Genomic DNA, 22926 nt, shown 5'->3' on the forward strand with positions numbered 1-22926 from the left:
TAGATAACAGGGTTAGTGTTCTTGGCTTTGAATTTTCTGTTCTTCACAGTTGAATCAGCTGTTTTCCTTTTAATTCTCTTGGTAGATGATAGTGGTAAAATACAGATAATAGACAGATTGAGTGTACAGTAGTTATATCCTATTGGATCAGTCTTCATAACTATACTTTTAGAGCAAGCTATTTTTATAAATGCTATTACTACCTTCTCGCCTATAATTTAAAGACAATTTCTAATTTTCAATTTTCTGTGCCCAAAGTGGAGGAATTATTTTATTTGAGCCAAGTCATTATTCGAGCTGAAAAATCTTTGGAATCCTTGTATAGTCTTCCATAAATTCCCTGTCTGCTTTGCTTCAGCTCAAGGGCAGAGCGTAAATTCATACTTGTTTCACAAGTCCCAGTTTTAAAAGTTAAATGTGCGTAAGAATTGACTTTTGGAGCCGGGCGTGGTGGCGCACGCCTTTAATCCCAGCACTCGGGAGGCAGAGGCAGGCGGATTTCTGAGTTCGAGGCCAGCCTGGTCTACAAAGTGAGTTCCAGGACAGCCAGGGCTATACAGAGAAACCCTGTCTCGAAAAACCAAAAAAAAAAAAAAAAAAAAAAAAAAAAAAAAAAAAAGAATTGACTTTTGGGCAATAGTCAAATGTGAATATGATTAACTGCATTGTCCAAGCATAAATAAATTTTGAATCATACTAGACAAATTTCAACACTCAAATGGAATGACACAGTTTACTGTTACACAGCAACTTAAACCATTAGAAGAGGCCAACCTCTTTGAATAAGTAATTCCAGGTCAGGAATTCAGTTGAGCCTGTGAACTCCAAAGGGAATAAGACCATCTGCTAATTTTGACGTGCAAAAGCTTTCTTCTAGATACCCACAGCTTTGAACACATTCAATGCTATTTGCCTCTAGCTCCCAACTTTTTGGCAAAGAGTTACTTTGTCCATATTAAACAATTTTTATACTTTGTTGTTTGGAACTCAAAGCATTTGTTTTGCTTATGATGTTTATAAACAGAGATGGAAAGAGCTTTAAAAGAAGGCTTTGAAAGCATGTAGATATCTCAGGAATCCTTTGAAAATTACATTGTGAATGGGATTTTTAGATTTATATAAACAATTATTATGACAATACATTGGTTTCTACATAGTCTGATAAGTATTGTGGAAATTTAATTTTATTATATTTAAAATATGATGGTAATCTGTTGGGCCTTATATGTCCAGTCTTCCCATCCCAGTCCTTCTTTTTGAACAGGACATTCACAGAGACCCTTTAATGGACAAAGAATCTATTCAGGGCTAAAGTCCCTGGGCCAATTTCCAGTCAACAGATTTCTCTCATGCTTTTAGGTGCCAAGAAGCAATTTTGTTTTCTCAAAAGAATTCTTAATAAAGAGGGAATTAAACTTTAAGTGGCTTCTTGACTTCACCATTTCTGAATTCCAGGGTTGGGTTGCTGAAAGGCCATTTCACTTGTGCCATCAGCATCCTAAGGGCTTTAGAAAGAAAGCAAGTGATGTAACTTGCCTGGGGTTTTACTAGATAGATGATAGGAGTAGCTAGAAATCTCTTAAAGACATATGCATGTTTTTTAGAATCTCTTCAATTTCTTGGAAAAATGATGTTTTTGGTGAAATTACACATTTCCAGTTTTGATGAGAAATGTAAAATTATGGTTATAGGATATTTAATAATGCTACATAGAAGAAAAACCAAAGGTGAATCAATGCATGCATTTGCCCAAACACAGATGCTCAGCTCCACACTAAACAATTAAATAATTATCTAAGTAAAAAATATAAACTATCACTTGATCAGGAAAGCATATAGGAAAACTACAGAGCTTCACCTTCTCTTTCCTTCCCCCTTCAAATGCAATTCCCAAGTCTGATCCCCAGAAACACACCTACTGGGAGCCCACAGTGATCACATCTAGCAGGATCCCTGAAGAGCTTTCTACCAAGTAACACACAGCCACCACACCATCCCAAGATCCAGAGAAAGCAACAGAAACCAAGAAACAGAACACCCACCCAACAAAGAGTAGATATCAACACCTAGAATTATAATTTTCCCAGTTTCTTGCCTACACTCCAGGATAAAAATCATAATCAAGGACAATCAGGACAAGTCTCTACTACAGCCCAGAAGCCCTACTAAAGTAAGCCTTGAGCATTGCAACATAGTAAAGCATGAGGCAAAGACCTTAAAATGGTGTTTATGAATATGTTACAGATCCCTTTTGATCTTCTTTCTATTTTTTTATACTTTAATCTGTTTTACAGTCCAGACTTCATCCCCCTCCTGGTCCACCCTCCAACTGTTCCACATCCCAAACCTCCTCCCTCCATCTCCAAGAGGATGTCCCCCTACCCCATCTCCACCCCACCAGAACTCCTGACTCCCAGGGCCCCAAGTCTCTCGAGGGTTAGGTGCATCTTCTCTGACTGAGTCCAGACCTGGCAATCTTCTGCTGTATATGTGTTAGGGACCTTGTACCAGCTAGTGTATGTTGCCTGGATGGTGGCTCAGTATCTTAGAGATCCCAGGGGTCCAGGTTTGTTAAGATTGCTGATCTTCCTATAGGGATACCCTCCTCCTCAGCTTCTTCCAGCTTTTCCCTAATTCAACCACAGGTATCCCCAGCTTCTGTCCATTGGTTGGGTGTAAATATATGCATCTGATTCTTTCGGCTGCTTTTTGGACCTTTTGGAAGGCTGTCATGATAGGCACCTATTTGTAAGCACACCACAGCATCAGTAATAGTGTCAGGCCTGGGAACCTCTCCCTGAGCTGGATCCCACTTTGGTCCTGTCACTAGATCTCCTTTTCCTCAGGCTCTTCTCCATTTTTGACCCTGTACTTCTTTCAGACAAGAACAATCCTGAATTAGAGTTTTTGACTGTGGGATGGGGCCAGAGAGAAACAGGACTGAAGTTCTGAGGGCCAACAGAAAGAATGGAAATAGACAAATTCAGTAGATGGGGGGGGGCTCTCTAGAATATACCAGAGACCTCAGAGGTGAGAGACTCTCAGGACTCAAAGAGAGGAACCTTAGATGAATGCCCTACTGTGGGGAGAGGGAACTTGTAAGATCCACATCCAGTAGAAAGACAGGGCATCAAGTGTTAGAGATTCTTAAAGAAGAAATTAATGAATTCCTTTAAAATATCTATGAAAATACAAACAATAGAAGAAAAAAATGAGTTGGGGTAGACATTCAAAACTTGAAAGAGGAAATACCAATAAAGCAACCCAAACTGAGAGAAATCTAGAAATAAAAACTAGGTCTAAAGTTGGACCCTCAGAGCAAGTGTCACCAACAGAACACAAGAGAAAGAAAGAGGATCACAGACATTGCAAACACAACAAAGAAAACATATACCTTAGTCAAAGAAAATGCTAACTCTAAACAAAAGTCACTCAACATCCAGGAAATGTGGAAATAAGATATTCTATGATAACACTAAATTTAAAATTTCTATCTACAAATACAAATTACAGAAAACACTGGGAGAAAATCTTCAACCTAAAGAAGTTAACAACACCCAAGAAAACACAAATAATAATAATTTAGGCCAGAACAATTCCAAGATGGGAAACACACACACACACACACAACAGCAAAATAATATGAATCAACAATCATTGGTCATTGATATCTCTCAATATCAATGGTCGGTCATAATTCCCCAGTAAAAATACACAGACTGATAGAATGGATGAGAAAACAGGATCCATCTTTCTGCTGCATCCGAAAAACACACTTTAACAAGATAAAGAAAAAGTCAAGATAAAAGGATGGAAAAAGAAATTCTAAGCTAATGGAGCAAATAAGCAATCTGATGTAGCTAAATTTTAAATATCTGACAAAACACACTTCAAACAAAAACTAATCAGAAGATATTGGGAAGGAAAATACGTACTTGTCATCAAGGGAAAATCCACTAAGAAGATATTACAATTCTTAACATCCATGAGCAAAGCACAAGAGTATCCAAGTTTATAAAAGCAACACAACTACAGCATAAATCACAATTAACCCTCACACATTGATAGGGGAGACTTCAGTATGCCACACTTAGGAATAGGCAGATCATCCAGGCAAAAATTAAACAAAGAGTTGCTGAAGCTGAGATTATAAACTAATTGGACATGGCAGATATTTATAGAACGTTTCACCCAAACACAAAAGAATTTACCTTCTTCTCAACAACTCATAGAACTTTCTCCAAAACTGACCACATACTCAGATACAAATTCTCAAGAGATAAAATTTTTAAAAAAAATGAAAAAACAAAAACAAGAAAGAGAGAGAGAGAGAGAGAGAGAGAGAGAGAGAGAGAGAGAAAGAAAGAAAGAAAGAAAGAAAGAAAGAAAGAAAGAAAGAAAGAAAGAAAGAAAGAAAGAAAGAAAGTCAGGCAGCAGGCAGGCAGGCAGGCAGGCAGGCAGGCAGCAGGCAGGCAGGCAGGCAGGCAGGCAGGCAGGCCCGCCCTGCATGCTCTCTGACCACCATGGATTAAAGCTGAATATCAACAACAGCCAAAACAATGGAATACATACAAATTCATAGAAACTGAGCAGTTCACTAAAAGTTGAGTCAGAAATGAGGACAGAAATTAGTAAAGAAAATAAAAACTTTTAATAATGAGATGAAAATACACATAGAACATACCCAAACCCATCAGACACAATGGAGGCAGTTCCAAGAGGCAAATTCATACCACTAAGTGTTACATTAGAAAATAAATGGGGCTCTTACCCCAGGACTCAGGTAAGATCACCATTTTCTATCCAGGGTCTCTCGGAGGCCAGTCCATGCAGGAGAGCACACGGGCCTCAGAAGCAACAGAGCTTCTTGGACAGGGTCCCTTCGGGCCATCATCCTCAGCCAGGAGGCAGAGCTTATTCTCAGTCCTCTGTGCACCTCCCCAGCCAGAGGAGAGCAGGACTATGGGAAGTTCTCAGACCCTCAGGACTCAGGAGAGAGCTGGTCTACCAGGAGTGCTGACAGAGGCTAACAGATACACAGTAGGAACAAGCTCCAGTCAGACACAGGTAGACTATCTAAAACCAGAGATTACCAGATGGCAAAAGACAAACATAAGAGTCTTACTAACAGAAACCAAGACCACTCAGCAGCATCAGAACCCAGTACCCCCACCACAGAGAGTCCTGGATATTCCAACATACCCAAAAAGAAAGATTCCGATTTAAAATCATATCTCATGATGCTGGTAGAGGATTTTAAGAAGGACATTAATATCTCACTGAAAGAAATACAGGAAAACACTGCTAAACAGGTAGAAGTCCTTAAAGAGAAAACACAAAAATACCTTAAAGAATTACAGGAAAACACAACCAAACAGGAGAAGGAATTGAACAAAACCATCAAAGATCTAAAAATGGAAGTAGAAACAATAAAGAAAACCCAAAGGGAGACAATTCTTGAGATAGAAATCCTGGAAAAGAAATCAGGACACATAGATGTGAGCATCACAAACAGACTACAAGAGATGGAAGAGAGAATCTCAGGTGTAGAAGAATCCATAAAAACCATAAACCCAAGAATCAAAGAAAATGCAAAATGCAAAAAGATGCTAAATCAAAACATCCAGGAAATACAGGACACAATGAGAAGACCAAACCTACAGATAATAGAAGTAGATGAGAATGAAGATTTTCAACTTAAAGGGCCAGTAAATATCTTCAACAAAATTATGGAAGAAAACTTCCCTAATCTAATAAAAGAGATGCCCGGGAACATACTAGAAGCCTACAGAACTGCAAATAGACTGTACCAGAAAAGAAATTCCTCCCGACATATAATAATCAGGACAACAGATGCACTAGATAAAGATAGAATATTACAAGCAGTAGGGGAAAAGGGTCAAGTAAGATATAAAGGCAGACCTATTAGAATTACACCAGATTCTCATCAGAGATTATCAAATTCAGAAGATGTTATACACACACTAAGAGAACACAAATGTCATCCCAGGCTACTATACCCAGCAAAACTCTCAATTACCAGAGATGGAGAAACCAAAGTATTTCATGAAAAAACTAAATTCAAATATCTTTCCATGAATCCAGCCCTTCAAAGGATAATAAATGGAAAACTCCAACACAAGGAGGGAAACTATACCCTAGAAAAAGCAAGAAAGTAATCCTTCAACAAACTTTAAAAAAGATAGCCAAAAGAACAGAATCCCAACTCTAACAACAACGATAACAGAAAGCAACAATTGCTTTTCCTTAATATCTCTTAAAATCAATGGACTCAATTCCTCAATAAAAGACATAAACTAACAGACTGGCTACATAAACAGGACTCAACATTTTGCTGCAAACAGGAAGCCCACCTCAGGGACAAAGACAGACACTACCTCAGAGTAAAAGTCTCAAAAACAATTTTCGAAGCAAATGGTCCCAAGAAACAAGCTGGAGTAGCCATTCTAATATCTAATAAAATTGACTTTCAACCCAAAGTTACCCAAAAAGACAAGGAGGGGCACTTCATACTTATCAAACATAAAACCTACCAAGATGAACTCTCAATTCTGAACAGCTATGCTCCAAACGCAAGGGCATCCACATTCATTAAAGAAACTTCAGTAAAACTCAAACCACACATATTACCGCACACAATAATAGTGGGAGACTTGAACACCCTACTCTCACCAATGGACAGATCCTGGAAACAGAAACTAAACAGAGCAACTAAACAGTGAAACTAACAGAAGTTATGAACCAAATGGATTTAACAGATATCTACAGAACATTTTATTCTAAAACAAAAGAATATACCTTCTTGTCAGCACCTCATGGCACCTTCTCCAAAATTGACCATATAATCAGTGACAAAACAGGCCTCAACAGATACAAAAATATTGAAATTTCCCCATGCATCCTATTAGATCACCACGGACTAAGGCTGATCTTCAATAACAGCATAAATAATAGAAAGCCAACATTCACGTGGAAACTGAACAACACTCTACTCAATGATACCTTGGATATAGAACTATTCTGCATAAAATGTGTCTGTTATCTAGCTCATTTGAGTTCTTTGCACTGGTAGCATCACATGCAATTTAATTTACTCTGAAATATGGATCTCTAATTGTCACTTAAATTTTTCCAAAACACATTACATGAGGCTTATGAGGGAGACTGCATATACCCAAGACTGCCATGCCCAGATAATGCAATTAGCAGCAGAAGACATCCCCAATGTTTCACAATAAATCTTCAGACTTTTAAATGTAGTCAAGCATAGCATAACTGATTCAGGCATCATGAAAGACAGATACCAGGCTCCAACAGCTGCCTGGCAAATGCCTCTATAGGTTTTCAAGAGAAGCTATTAAACTTCCAGCAACATGTAATTCAATTAAGAGAAGAATGGAGCTATGAATTAATCCAGAGGAACCTAAGAAAATAAGTTTAAAACTTGTCCTCAAAATTGTAAAATCTAAAATAAGGAAAATATCTTTACCAATCCTAAATCTGATAGAAGGCTAATACCCAATATATACAAAGAACTCAAGAAGTTAGACTCCAGAGAACCAAATAATCCTATTTTAAAAAATGGTACAGAGCTATACAAAGAATTCTCAACTGAGGAATACCAAATGGCTGAGAAGCACCTAAAAAAATGTTCAATATCCTTAGTCATCAGGGAAATGCAAATCAGAACAACCCTGAGATTCCATCTCACACCAGTCAGAATGACTAAGATAAAAACCTCAGGTGAGAGCAGTTGCTGGCAAGAATGTGGAGAAAGAGGAAAACGCCTCCATTGCTGGTGGGATTGCAAGCTGGTACAATCACTCTGGAAATCAGTTTCGTGGTTCCTCAGAAATTTGGACACAGTATTACTAGAAGATCCAGAAATACCACTCCTGGGCATATACCCAGAAGATGCGACAACTTGTAATAAGAACACATGCTCAACTATGTTCATAGCAGCCTTATGTATAATCGCCAGAAGCTGAAAACAACCCAGATGTCCAGAAGAATGGATACAGAAAATGTGGTACATTTACACAATGGAGTACTAAACAGCTATTAAAAACAATGAATTTATGAAATTCTTAGACAAATGGATGGATCTGGAGGGTATCATCCTTACTGAGGTAACCCAATCATAAAAGAACACATATGATATGCACTCACTGATAAGTGGATATTAGCCCAGAAGCTCGGAATACCTAAGATACAATTTGCAAAACACATGAAACTCAAGAAAGAAGAAGGAAGACTAAAGTGTGGATACTTCAAATCCTTCTTAGAAGGGAGAACAAAATACCCATGGAAGGAGTTACAGAGACAAATTGTGGAGCAGAGACTGAAGGAATGACCATCCAGAGACTGCCCCACCTGGGGATCCATCCCATATACAACCACCAAACCCAGACACTATTGTGGAGGCCAACAAGAGCTTGCTGACAGGATCCTGACAGAGCTGTCTCCTGAGAGGCTCTGCCAGTACCTGACAAATACAGAAGTGGATGCTCACAGCTGTCCATTGAATGGAGCATAGGGTCCCTAATGAAGAAACTAGAGAAAGTACCCAAGGAGCTGAAGGGGTTTGCAGCCCCATAGGAGGAACAAAAATATGAATTAACTAGTACCCCCAGAGCTCCCTAGGACTAAACCACCAACCAAAGAAAACACATGGTTGGACTCATGGCTCTGGCTTCATATGTAGCTGAGGATGGCCTAGTTGATCATCAATGAGAAAAGAAGCCCTTGGTCTTGTGAAGGTTCTGTGTCCCAATATAAGGAAAAGTCAGGGCCAGGAAGTGGGATTGGGTGGGTTGGTGAGCAGGGGGAGGGGGACAGAATAGGGGAGTTTCAGAGGGGAAAACAGGAAAGGGGAAAACATTTGAAATGTAAATAAAGAAAATATCTAATTAAAAATAATAAAATCAAAACTAATGTTTAACACAAGTATTAGAATAATATTTTAACTCCCATAAAAAATCTAAACTAAATGATAATTTTCTCAATACATACCACTTGCCAAAGTTAAATGGAGATCAGATAAGCAATTTAAACAGCCCTATAGCCCCTTGTGAAATAGAAGCAGTAATTAAAAGTCTCTCAACAAAGGAGCCCAGGGCCCAGATCACTTTAGCACAAAAATATAACAGACTTTCAAAGAAGACTTAATGCCAATACTCCTCAAATTATTCAATGAAATAGAGAAGAAACATTATGCTATTTCTTTAATGACATGGCAGTTACCCTGACACTCAAACCATATAAGGAGCCAACAAAAAAAGAAAAATTACAGACTAATTTCCCTATGAACATAGATGCAAAACGTCTCACCCCATTATATAAATAAAAGAAACACTGAATAATTGAATGATTGATAAATGTACTCCTAAAGATCCCACTAAGATATCTACTGAATTGTGGTCATGAGTTAGAGAACAGATAGATTAAATAAATAGATTAGGTAAATGTATGACATTTAAATGGTATTTTCAATAATGTTGATGATATGAAAATCATTTACATGTAAGAATGAGTGAAAATAACAGTTTTAAAGGTTACATTATTAAAATATCTCAATTTCATGGAATTTAAGGGTAAAGTAAACAATATAGATGAACTTCTAAATGTAAAGTAACCAAAACCAACCTACTTGGGTTTAAATAAGTGCCCATTCTAAAGGTTATGCAGAGATACATTGCTGCTGAAGAAACACAGTGTGGAATGAGGCTTATACGAAAGAGTGGAATATAAATATGACAGAGATAAGATACATCACAGTCCCAGTAAGGCCAAAATGTACACCCATATATTCAGAAGTCCAAAACCTGGACCATAAAAAATAAGTGAAAAAAGAATGAAGATGGAGAATCGCATGTTATACTTGCACACTAAATAAAGAATGGGGAATTATGGTGTATCTCTACCACACTTGGCAGAACAGGTTGCCCTACTTAACATGTAAGGTCCTCTAGCCTTCTCTGTTGGTAAATTCACGAAAGAAAGAGCACAAAATAGTCTATGAGCATTTGTTTCTAAAGGTCAGCTAAAAACAGAAAAACTGAGTTTTCTTAAAAATCATTAAACTTCCCAAACAAATATCTCTTATTTGAAAAAAAAAATGGACTCTGCAATAGTGTCTGAGTTTGGTGGTTGTATATGGGAAGGATCCCCAGGTGGGGCAGTCTCTGGATGACCATTCCTTCAGTCTCTGATCCACACTTTGGCTCTGTAACTCCTTCCACGGGTATTTTGTTCCCCCTTCTAAGAAGGATCGAAGTATCCACACTTTAGTCTTCCTTCTTCTTGAGTTTCATGTGTTTTGTAAATTGTATCTTAGGTATTATGAGTTTCTGGGCTAATATCCACGTATCAGTGAATGCATATCATGTGTGTTCTTTTGTGATTGGGTTAGCTCACTCAGGATGATATCCTCTAGATCCATCCATTTGTCAAGAATTTCATATAAATTCATTGTTTTTAATAGCTATGTAGTACTCCATTGTGTAAATGTACTGCATTTTCTGTATCCATTCCTCTGTTGAGGGACATCTGGGTTCTTTACAGCTCTTGGCTATTATAAATGAGGCTGCTATGAACATAGTGGTGCATGTGTCCTTATTACAAGCTGGAGCATCTTCTGGGTAAATGCCCAGGAGTGGTATTGCTGGGTCTTCCATTTTGCTGACAGGAGCCTAATAAAGCTGTCTCCTGAGAGACTTTGCCAGTGTCTGGCAAATATAGAAGTGGATGCTCACAGCCATCCATTTGACGGAGCACAGGGTCCCCAGTGAAGGAGCTAGAGAAGGAACCCACGGAACTGAAGGGGTTTGCAGCCTCATAGGAGGAAGAACAATATGAACTAATCAGTACCCCCCAGAGCTCCCTGGGACTAAACCACTAATCAAAGAAATCACATGGTGGGACTCATGTCTCTAGCTGCATATATAGCAGAGAATGGCCTAGTTGGTCATCAATGGGAGGAGAATACCTTGGTCTTGTAAAGGTTCTATGCCCCAGTATAGGGCAATGCCAGGGCCAGGAGGCAGGTGTGGGTAGGTTGGTGAGCAGGGAGATGGGGAGGGGATAGGAGGTATTCAGAGGGGAAACCAGGAAAGGGGGTAACATTTGAAATGTAAATAAACTGAATATCTATTTAAAAAAATAAATAAATAATAAAAAGATAGGAGAAAAGAAAAGATATGCACTGATTTCTATCAGGATTATCAGCCATTTGTCAATTTAGACTACAGACTCAAAGTTCATGAAATTGGTCCTAAGGAGATGGCTCATTGGGTAAAGTGCTCATTGTGGAAACATAAAGACTTGAGTTTGGATGTGCAGAACCCATGTCAAAGCATGGCCCAGTGGTACGTCTATAATCCCAGTATTGAGGCGAAGAGGTGTGGCATGAAGGGAGGATAGGCACACCCTACAGGCTTGCTAGACAGCCCTTCTAGCAAAACTAGTGTGAACTAGGTTTACTGAGATGCCCTCACTCAATAAGTGTGGTGGAAAACAATTAAGAAATGTGCCTGATGTCAATCTCTGACCTCCATACTCACACGCATAGCGTAATGGCCCCCAAAACACATGTGTATACACAGGATATCATACACAAGCACACATACATACATACACACACACACAAGCACACACACAGGGGGGGTGGAGAGGAAGGAATTGAGGAAGAGAGAGAGAAACTCCATAGAATCTAAAGGTTGAATGTGTACTTTTTTGAAGTTAACCGGCAAATACATATTTTATAATATTTGGGTTCCAACTTGCTATGAATTCCCTTGTATGACAGTTAAGGTTCTCTGGGGGAAAAATGGTGACATGGAGTAGAGAGTGCCAAAGGATAGGTGGTGGGGCAAGTCCCTCTTTGGACAGAAAAGGCCAGGCTTGCAGATGGCATACAAAAAGGTCAGTGGCCTCAAGTCGAGAACAGAATTGATTTCTGGGACAGAAAGCCAGAGGTGGCTACCTGGCTTCATTATTTGCATGTAATCATGAAGTTCATTCTTAAAGGCCAATCTCTGGGGATGTGCTCTGTGCCCAGCACATCTGACCATGTTAATTAAAAAAGGTAGTGCATGACCAATGGGGAACTAAGTATTTGCACACAACTTTCTTCTTCTGATCCATGTAAAGTTAAATAGAAAATACCAACCATGGAATTCTGCTGAAGAGTTAGAATAACCTGCCCAAACCTGGCTCTGACCAACTCCCACAGCTTCCACCTAGATCAACTGATTTTTCTTTATACTGTTAGGGAGACATTCTTCATCTCATCCAGTATTGAAACTAAACAAACACACAAATGCAAAGCAGATTCAGTCTCAATTCACTCTCACCTGAAGTGTTCATCTCAGTTTTAGCAGGTTCACACACAGCCACAGCCACAGCTATTATAATTATCCTCTGGGACAGTTCCCACACCCGCTAGAACTTAAAAATTGCTAAACAAATACATAGGTGAGGGCAGAATATCCAAACATTTGCAGGGGATAAGGCTCAAAATGAAAAAGGCACAGTAAAATAAATCAGTTGGAGTACTTAGTGGCAAAAGCCTCATTTTCCTGTTGTGTTTACCCTTCTGACCCAACAGAACAGTAACGCAGATCCTCTCTCTGCATTCTTGATAAGGTTATTTACACTGCATAGCCAATGAGTTTCTGGCCTGTGCAATAAATTCTCAGCTGTGAATTGTATGTGAGGGTATAGATGCTGTTATTGGAGGAATTAACCTTGTAAATGAGGAGCACCCTTACCAAAGCTCAGGATTTTGATTATTCAAGAGCAACACAGGAAGGCAGACCATTTCCTGCAGAATTATAATGATCATCCTCACAAATTACCACTGACTATGAATAAGTAATAATATACTGGCAACAGTAAAGAGCTTTAGCTTCATTTTTTATATGTGTGTGCTGGTTTGTAATTTCCCATGCCATCCCTGGAAAGAAATCTTGTGAGTTAAGGTCTTGTGACTCGGTAGTAATCTGTATTAGGAACTACTTAGGCTAAGGAAAACCAACATAAGGACACATAGGAAAGACATTCTGTCTGCCGCTCACAGCTGACAATATGCCTCAGAGATTCTTCCAAGGAATCCAACCATCACCCCACCAAAGTATCTTCAACAATACCTCCAAATATGCAACAGGGCAACTAGATAGATAGCCACATGATTATCATAAGGAAGTTATAAGAAGATAATAATATTAATAAGACCCTAAATTAAAGCTCAAAACTGAATTACTTGAAATCACATGATAAGCATGTTTCCTCACTTAGGGAAAATCCTGACATTACAGGATTTCATTTCATTTGAGACAGGTTTTCAACAAAGGAAAGATGCTGAGGGTTGGCAAGGAATTTTATATTCCTCCTCTTCCCTCTCTTCCAACCCATAATGAATTATGTCTCTTTTTTAAATACGTTGAAGAAACATTCACCAGAAAAGTTTTCACAGAAGCTATAGCTGGGATGAATATTAAAATCTTTGCTGCCATTCCAGGCAGCTCCAGCACCAGGTCACCTTGGGTGCCGAGTCAGCAGACACACCCAAGTTCCCTAGAGGACTCTCCACGCGATCTTAGGACCACCAGTGAGTGGAACACAACTTCTGTTCTGATCCAATCACCCAGAAACTGAGACAGCATTAGGGAAGCAGAAAACTGGACTGACCAGGGTAACAAATCCTTTCCGGTCGGCGCCAGCACCGGGTCACCTTGGGCACAGAGTCAGTGGACATCCTGAAGGTCCCTAGAGGACATTTTCTGAGGCAGACCCCATTTCAGGCTCCAGACATCTGGGCACCTTCTCTGCCAGAGAAGAGGTGTCCGCCCCACTCAGGAGGGCTTTGCCTGAGCACCAGGGGAATTCATCTTGATTCTCGGATCCCCCCAAAACTAGTCTGCACAGGTGAGAGTGTGGACTACAGAAGCTAACAGCTTCTGGGACAGTCCAAGGCAACACAGCTTCTGGGACAGGCTCTGTTTCAGGCCTTCATCATCTACCAGGAGGCAGGTCCAAACACCAGATATCTGTGCACCTTCCCTGCAAGAGGAGAGCTTGCCAGCAGAGAGTTCTCTGACCACTGAAACTCAGGAGAGAGCTAGTCTCCCATGTCGTCTGATAGAGGCTAACAGAATCACAAGAGGAACAATCTCTGAACAGAGACAACTGTAACAACTAACTCCAGAGATTACCAGATGGCAAAAGGCAAATGTAAGAATCCTACTAACAGAAATCAAGACCACTCACCATCATCAGAACGCAGCACTCCCACCCCACCTAGTCCTGGGCACCCCAACACAACCGAAAAGCTAGACCCAGATTTAAAAGCATATCTCATGATGATGGTAGAGGACATCAAGAAGGACTTTAATAACTCACTTAAAGAAATACAGGAGAACACTGCTAAACAGGTAGAAGACCTTAAAGAGGAAGCACAGAAATCTCTTAAAGAATTGCAGGAAAACATGACCAAACAGGTGATGGAACTGAATAAAACCATTCAAGACCTAAAAAGGGAAGTAGACACAATAAAGAAAACCCAAAGTGAGGCAATGCTGGAGATAGAAACCCTGGGAAAGAAATATGGAACCTTAGATGCAAGGATCAGCAACAGAATACAAGAGATGGAAGAGAAAATCTCAGGTGCAGAAGATTCCATAGAGAACATCAGCACAACAATCAAAGAAAATGGAAAATGCAAAAATATCCTAACTCAAAACATTAGGGAAATCCAGGATACAATGAGAAGACAAACCTACAGATAATAGGAGTAGATGAGAATGAAGATTTTCAACTTAAAAGGTGAGCAAATATCTCCAACAAAATTATAGAAGAAAATTTCCCAAACCTAAAGAAAGACATGCCCATGAACATACAAAAAGCCTACAGAACTCCAAATAGACTGGACCAGAAAAGAAATTCCTCCCGACAAATCAGGATCAAGTTAATGATCTAAACAGTCCCATATCCCCTAAAGAAATAGAAGCAGTCATTAATAGTCTCCCAGCCAAAAAAAAAGCCCAGGACCAGATGGGTTTAGTGCAGAGTTCTACCAGACCTTCAAAGATCTAATTCCAGTTCTGCACAAACTATTCCACAAAATAGAAGTAGAGGGAACTCTACCCAACTCATTCTATGAAGCCACAATTAAGATGATAACTAAACTACAGAAAGATCCAACAAAGATAGAGAACTTCAGACCAATTTCCCTTATGAATATCGATGCAAAAATACTCAATAAAATTCTCGCTAACCGAATCCAAGAACACATTAAAGCAATCATCCATCCTGACCAAGTAGGTTTTATGCCAGGGATGCAGGGATGGTTTAATATACAGAAATCCATCAACGTAATCCATTATATAAACAAACTCAAAGACAAAAACCACATGACCATCTCATTAGATGCGGAGAAAGCAGTTGACAAAATCCAACACCCATTCATGAAAAAAGTCTTAGAAAGATCAGGATTTCAAGACCCATACCTAAACATGATAAAAAGCAATCTACAGCAAACCAGAAGCCAACATCAAAATAAATGGTGAGAAGCTGGAAGCAATCCCATTAAAATCACGGACTATACTGTGGAGAGCCGTGAGCAATCTCCATTACAAGATGGAGCTGGCTTCCACTTTGCCTAACTGGTAAACAAGCAATGTGCGCAGGTGCAAGAGTGAATTCGTGCCAAGTCACTGCCCATCCCGGGGAGTAGCAATGAGGTGATGGGCAAGCAACCAATCAGGTGCTGACATGCCACTCCAAGGTGTATATAAGCAGCACCATTTTCAAGTGTTCAGGGTCTTCCTCCTAATGAAGCAATAATGCTTTGCTGCAGAAGAATCCGCTTGTCCGAGTGTGTTCTTGCTGGCAAGGCACGAACTCAGGACACTATACTATGCCCACTTTCTCCATACCTATTCAACATAGTATTTGAAGTCCTAGCCAGAACAATCCAACAACAATAAAAGATCAAGGGGATACAAATTGGAAAGGAAGAAGTCAAAATATCACTTTTTGCAGATGATATGATAGTATATATAAGTGACCCTAAAAATTCCACCAGAGAACTTCTAAACCTAATAAACAGCTTCAGTGAAGTAGCTCGATATAAAATTGACTCAAACAAGTCAATGGCCTTTCTCTACACAAAGGATAAACAGGCTGAGAAAGAAATTAGGGAAACAACACCCTTCAAAATAGTCACAAATAATATAAAATACCTTGGCGTGACTCTAACTAAGGAAGTGAAAGATCTGTAGGATAAGAACTTCAAGTCTCTGAAGAAAGAAATTAAAGAAGATCTCAGAAGATGGAAAGATCTCCCATGCTCATGGATGGGCAGGATCAATATATTAAAAATGGCTATCTTGCCAAAAGCACTCTACAGATTCAATGCAATCCCCATCAAAATTCCAACTCAATTCTTCATTGAATTAGAAAGGGCAATCTGTAAATTCATCTAAAATAACAAAAAACCTAGAATAACAACAACTCTTCTCATGATAAAAGAACCTCTGGGGGAATCACCATGTCTGACCTAAAGCTGTACTACAGAGCAATTGTGATAAAAACTGCATGGTACTGGTATTGCGACAGAAAAGTAGACCAATGGAATCAAATTGAAGACCCAGAAATGAACCCAGACACCTATGGTCACTTGATCTTTGACAAGGGAACTAAAACCATCCAGTGGAAAAAAAGACAGCATTTTCAACAAATGGTGCTGGCACAACTGGCAGTTACCATGTAGAAGAATGAGAATTGATCCATTCCTATTTCCTTGTACTAAGGTCAAATCTAAGTGGATTAAGGAACTCCACATAAAACCAGAGACACTGAAATTTATACAGGAGAAAGTAGGGAAAAGCCTGGAAGATATAGGCACAGAAGAAAAATTCCTGAATAGTACAGCAATGGCTTGTGCTGTAAGATCGAGAATAGACAAATGGGACCTCGTAAAATTGCAAAGCTTCTGTAAGGCAAAAGACACCATCAATAAGACCCAAAGGCCACCAACATATTGGGAAAGGAACTTTACCTATCCTCAATCAGATAGGGGACTAATATCCAATATATACAAAGAGCACAAGAAGCTAGACCCCAGAAAATCAAATAACCGCATTAAAATGTGGCACTCAGAGCTAAACAAAGAATTCTCACCTGAGGAATACCGAATGGCACAGAAGCACCTGAAATAATGTTCAGCATCCTTAATCATCAGGGAAATGCAAATCAAAGCAACCCTGAGATTCCACCTCACACCAGTGAGAATGGCTAAGATCAAAAATTCAGGTGACAGCAGATGCTGGCGAGGATGTGGAGAAAGAGGAACACTCCTCCATTGTCGTTGGGATTGCAAGGTTGTACAACCACTCTGGAAATCTGTCTGATGGTTCCTCAGAAAATTGGACATAGTACTACCGGAGGATCCAGCAATACCTTTCCCAGGCATATATCCAGAAGATGTTCCAACTGGTAAGAAGGACACATGCTCCACTATGTTTATAGCAGCCTTATTTATAATAGCCAGAAGCTGGAAAGAACCCAGATGTCCCTCAACAGAGGAATGGATACAGAAAATGTGGTACATTTACACAATGGAGTACTACTCAGCTATTTAAAAGAATGAATCTATGAAATTCCTAGGCAAATGGATGGACCTGGAGGGCATCATCCTCAGTGAGGTAACCCAATCACAAAAGAACTCACATGATATGTACTCACTGATATGGGGATATTAGCCTAAAAACTTGGAATACCCAAGATACAAGATACAATTTGCAAAACACATGAAACTGAAGAAGAACGAAGACCAAAGTGTGGACACTTTGCCCCTTCTTAGAATTGGAAACAAAACACCCATGGAAGGAGTTACAGAGACAAAGTTTGGAGCTGAGACAAAAGGATGGACCATCTAGAGGCTGCCATATCCAGGGATCCATCCCATAATCAGCCTCCAAATGATGACACCATTGTATACACTAGCAAGATTTTGCTGAAAGGACCCAGATATAGCTGTCTCTTCTAAGGCTATGCCGGGGCCTAGCAAACACAGAAGTAGATGCTCACAGTCAGCTATTGGATGGATCACAGGGCCCCCAATGGAGGAGCTAGGGAAAGTACCCAAGGAGCTAAAGGTGTCTGCAACCCTATAGGTGGAACAACAATATGAACTAACCAGTACCCCCCTAGAGCTCCTTTTTCTAGCTGCATATGTATCAGAAAATGGCCTAGTCGGCCATCATTGGAAAGAGAGGCCCATTGGTCTTGCAAATTTTATATGCCTCAGTACAGGGGAACACCAGGGCCAAGAAGTGGGAGTGGGGGGTGCGGTAGTGGAGGGCAGGTTATGGGGGGACTTTTGGGATATTATTAGAAATGTAAATGAAAAAAATACCTAATAAAAAATGAAATAAAAAAATCTTTGCTAGTAGCTTGAAACCAAAGGCTCATCCACATGATGCCCTTTTGAGTCCATATTTGAGACCCAGTAACCTAAGCAGTAAGAGGAGTTCTGCCCTTTCTCCTAAGTGGGTACTTACAGAATACATGCTCTCCACAGCCATACAAATTCCACTACATATCATTGTAGAGTTGCTGTTGAAATCTATCAAAATTATACAGTTAGGATTTGCATCTTCTGGTAAATTATATCTCAAAATAGAAATGTAAACATCAACAATAAATTAGGGGAGGGAGTTGGTAGATTCAAAGCTGGAATAATAATGTTAGAATCTTTATCATTTTATAAGCTGGATGATAGGCACGTAGATAGTTAATTATACTATTTTATTTACATGTTATATGTTTCTTAAGTTTCTCATAATAAAAGGTTTTCTAAAGGCCAATTGTTTGGGTGGTAAGATCATCCCATAGTCATAGTGCTGATTACGGTAAGATTCATTAAAATCTACTCATATCTTTGACATTCATCAGTCCAGACTGAAAACATTTCATTCATATAGCCCTACCTGAAGGAATGGACTGACATTGTTTAACCTCTGAATCTTTATTTGCATAGAGAATAATTAAAGATGTCCTCTCCATCATCAAATATTATGTAAGCCCCTCAAAAAAAGGCAATAAAACCAAATAGCTCTGCATAGAGTAAGTTTTCTTTACCTCACACTAACTAAAGAAGGGCAATGTGGTCCACATCATTACTGACTTAACATTGGTATATGCCACGCATTCGGGTTGAGTCAGCTTGACAGGGTGATGCCTGGAAGCCACTCACGAGGCAGAGAGTTTCACGGAAACTCGCTCCTGGAATCTGGCATTCTCTTTAACCCATATACTCATATTCTATTCCTGTGTTATTCTGGTGTATGGATCCACGTGCTCTCTTTTAGTATTATCTTATTATAAGTGTCTTTTAAGATTGAATTCTGACATAGCTAAGCCTTCACCAGTGTTCCAACATCCTAGAAAGTCCTTGAGCAGACCATGAGCTATGAATTCAGTAAGAATGTTGCCTATTCAGTGACATTCAGAATTGCCTCTGGTATTACACTATCACTTTGAATAAAAACTAAGTCACTGCCCTACACAGGAATTTACCATCATCTAGGAAGAAGGAAGTTTGAGACCTAAGGAGGAACCAGAGTAGATACTTAGAACTATAGATAGCTGAGTTACACCCATATACACGTATTTATAATGGCCTAGGGGGAAGGTGAACTATACAGTAGACTAAAATATGAACTATGGCAAGGGCACAAATCCCTTGACCCTGGCTTCTAAGATTAAGTGGATCTTAGGTGGAGCTCTTTTTGATCCCAGTAGTTAACAATGAATTCTATCCCAGATGGTTCCTGTCAGACCTTCTGTATTTGTATTCCTCTGTTTTGTGTAAGAATCCAGTAACCTCTTTGTACCTTGCTGGTGTGTCACCCAACTTCCCTATTTTCTTCTGTATAAAAAGTTTGATGCTCAATTTGAAAAATTACATTCAGATTCTACACAACCTCTCCTGTGTGCATTTCTCTATCATTCCATCCAACGCTTTGCCCACCCGCGACTAGAGACCAGTTCCACGCAGACAAAGGGGCCCAGAGGATCTGCGGCAGGTATAATCTACTATTTTCATGACTCCTAGATTAAGAATACTCCATTTAGTTTTGCAAATACCCCAGCTAAAATACTAGTGTGTCAACCCTTTAGTCTCTCTAAGAATGCCTGCAGAGCATTAAATACTCACTTCCAACACACATCCAATTCCAAGATGAAATTGTTTTATAAGGAGGAATGTTTCATATTGCATGACAGAGTGTTAGTGTTCAATAAATATCTCATGAATCTGTGAATGAAAGAAATAAAGGATCAGAAGAACTTTCTAGTAGACAAATAGAAAATAAGAATATTTTAAGAGGTAATAAATGCTTGCAAGACAGGAGTATCATCAAAGACTTTGTACTTAGGCCTATTTAAAAGGCACTGATTAAAAGTCAATAAATGTAATGGTATATTGAGGGTGTTTTTTTAAGTTCACTTTACATCCTGATATCTGCCTACTCTTCTGTTCCCCTCTCCTACAGTCGCTCCCCACTCCTATAGTCTACAATTCCTCCCCCCTTCTTCTCTTGAGAGAGTAGAGGGCCCCTCCCCACCCCTGGGTATCTCTTCATACTATCACATCAAGTCTCTTCAAGGCTAGTCCCTCTTCACCCACTGAGGCCAGACAAAACAGCCAAATTAGGGGAACAGATTCCACAGACAGGCATTAGGGATAACTCCAGCTCCAGTTGTTCAGGACCCACATGAAGACTGACCTGCATATGTGTGGGGGTGGGGGAGCCTAGGTCCAGCCCTTGTATGCTATTTAGTTGGTGGTTTAGTCTCTGAGAGCCCCCAAGGGTCCAGATTAGTTGACTCTGTTGGTTTTCCCGTGGAGTTCGTATCCCATTGAGGGCCCTCAATCCCTCCCCCAACTTTTCCATCAGAGTCTCCAGGCTCCATTCAATGTTTGGCTGTGGGTCTCTGCATATGTCTGAGTCGGCTGCTGGATGGAACATCTCAGAAGACAGCCATGCTACACTCCTATCTGCAAGCATATGAGAGTGTCACTAATAGTGTCAGAGATTGGTGTTTGCCCATGGGATAGGTCTCAAGTTGGCCATTCCTTCAATGTCTGCTCTATCCCCCATCACTCTTCATCATTCCTTGTAAGCAGGATAAATTTGGAATTGAAAGTTTTTGTGGATGGGTGTGTGTCTCTGTCACTCCACTGGTCTTCCTTCCTGACAACAGCAGGTGGACTCTTCAGGTTTTTTAACCCCAATGCTCTGACTCTCAGCTAAGGCCACCCACATATATTCATGGGAACCTCCCCTATACCAGGTCTCTGGCACCTCTGCCAGATGTACCCCACCCCAACTCCCATCTACTGCAGATATCCATTCACTTTCATGGGCCATGTGACTTTCTTCCCTGTCTCTCCCTATACCTGGTCCTGAACTCCCCCATTCTCCTCCCCATCCCTTCTCTCACCCAGTTTCCTCCCTCCATCTGCCTCCTATGACTATTTTATTCCCCCTTCAAAGTGAGATTCAAGCATCTTCTCTTGGTCCCTCCTTTTTGCTTAGCTTCTTTGGGTCTGTTTGAGTATAGCATGGTTATTCTGTATTTTATGGTTAATATCTACCTCTAAGTAATTTCATACCATGCATGTACTCTCAGTTCTGGATTACCCCTCTCAGGATGATATTTTCAAGTTATATCCATTTTCCTGAAAAAAACCATGATGTCCTTGTTTTTAATAGCTGAATAGTAGTCCATTGTGTAAATGAACCATATTTTCTGTATCCATCCTCCAGTTGAGGGACATCTATGTTGTTTCTAATTTCTAGCTATTATGATTAAAGCTCCTATGAGCATAATTGAGTAAATGTCCCTGTGGTATAGTGGAGCATCTTTTGGATATGTTCCCAGGAGTGATATAGCTGGGTCTTGAGGTAGAACTATTCCCAGTTTTCTGAGAAAATGCCAAATTGATTTCCAAAGTGGCTGTACAAGCTTGTACTCCCACCAGCATATTGAAATTTGAAGAATATATGTTTATGTATTCTTAATATGTATAATATGTGTATTTACTTATTTATGTATATATGTATGATATATGTATGATCATATATTATAACATATTACTTCTAAAATAAGATACTAGCTTAAGGGCAGTTCAGAGAACCAATCAGATCTCTGGAAAAAGATGTCTTTACATGCAACCATTTTAAGAGAGTAATGTGACTTCAGTTTGTTACATTTGACTCTGGAAAGAATTGCTTTTGAAAAGTCTAAACTTTCAAACCTAAAATGAGACAAAAACAAAAAGGTTGTGAAGCCTAAATTAGCTTAATGCTTGTTTTTAATCTCCCCTTCACTTTTCATCTCTTCTTACCACATATCCTGTGCCAAATATTAAGCAGAAACAGCTTGAGAATTCAAATAACCCTAACCACTCATAACAACAACATAGCAAGGCCAAGTCTGTGTTAAGCACTCTACATGATATTTCTCTTTTCATAGCAAAAATAGAAGGCAGCAATTATTGGCATCAAAGGCCAAATCTAATTTAAGATTTGAGCAAAATCAGCTGGATTTTTCTCCTGTCATTTCTCATGATACTTAGGTTTCTAATGTCCCACTTCTAAGACAGTTAGACACATTCAATGCTCTGATCCCAGACGCAGAAACAAAAAGTGCATGGAGCCTTCTCAGATGCCTTGTGAAGATAACCCGTCAGTCAAATGAATTACATGCCTATAATATACAAAACATTCAGAAGACATCAGAATAAAAGCCTCCTTCACATAATTGTGCAGGCCTGTCAAATGTTGCTATGCAGGATTTGAAAACATCTATAAAAACTGCTAGGAAATATATATA

Source organism: Mus caroli, unplaced genomic scaffold (assembly GCF_978045245.1).
Source record: "Mus caroli unplaced genomic scaffold, Mus_caroli_1 scaffold_17, whole genome shotgun sequence".
In the NCBI taxonomy this organism is placed as follows: domain Eukaryota; kingdom Metazoa; phylum Chordata; class Mammalia; order Rodentia; family Muridae; genus Mus; species Mus caroli.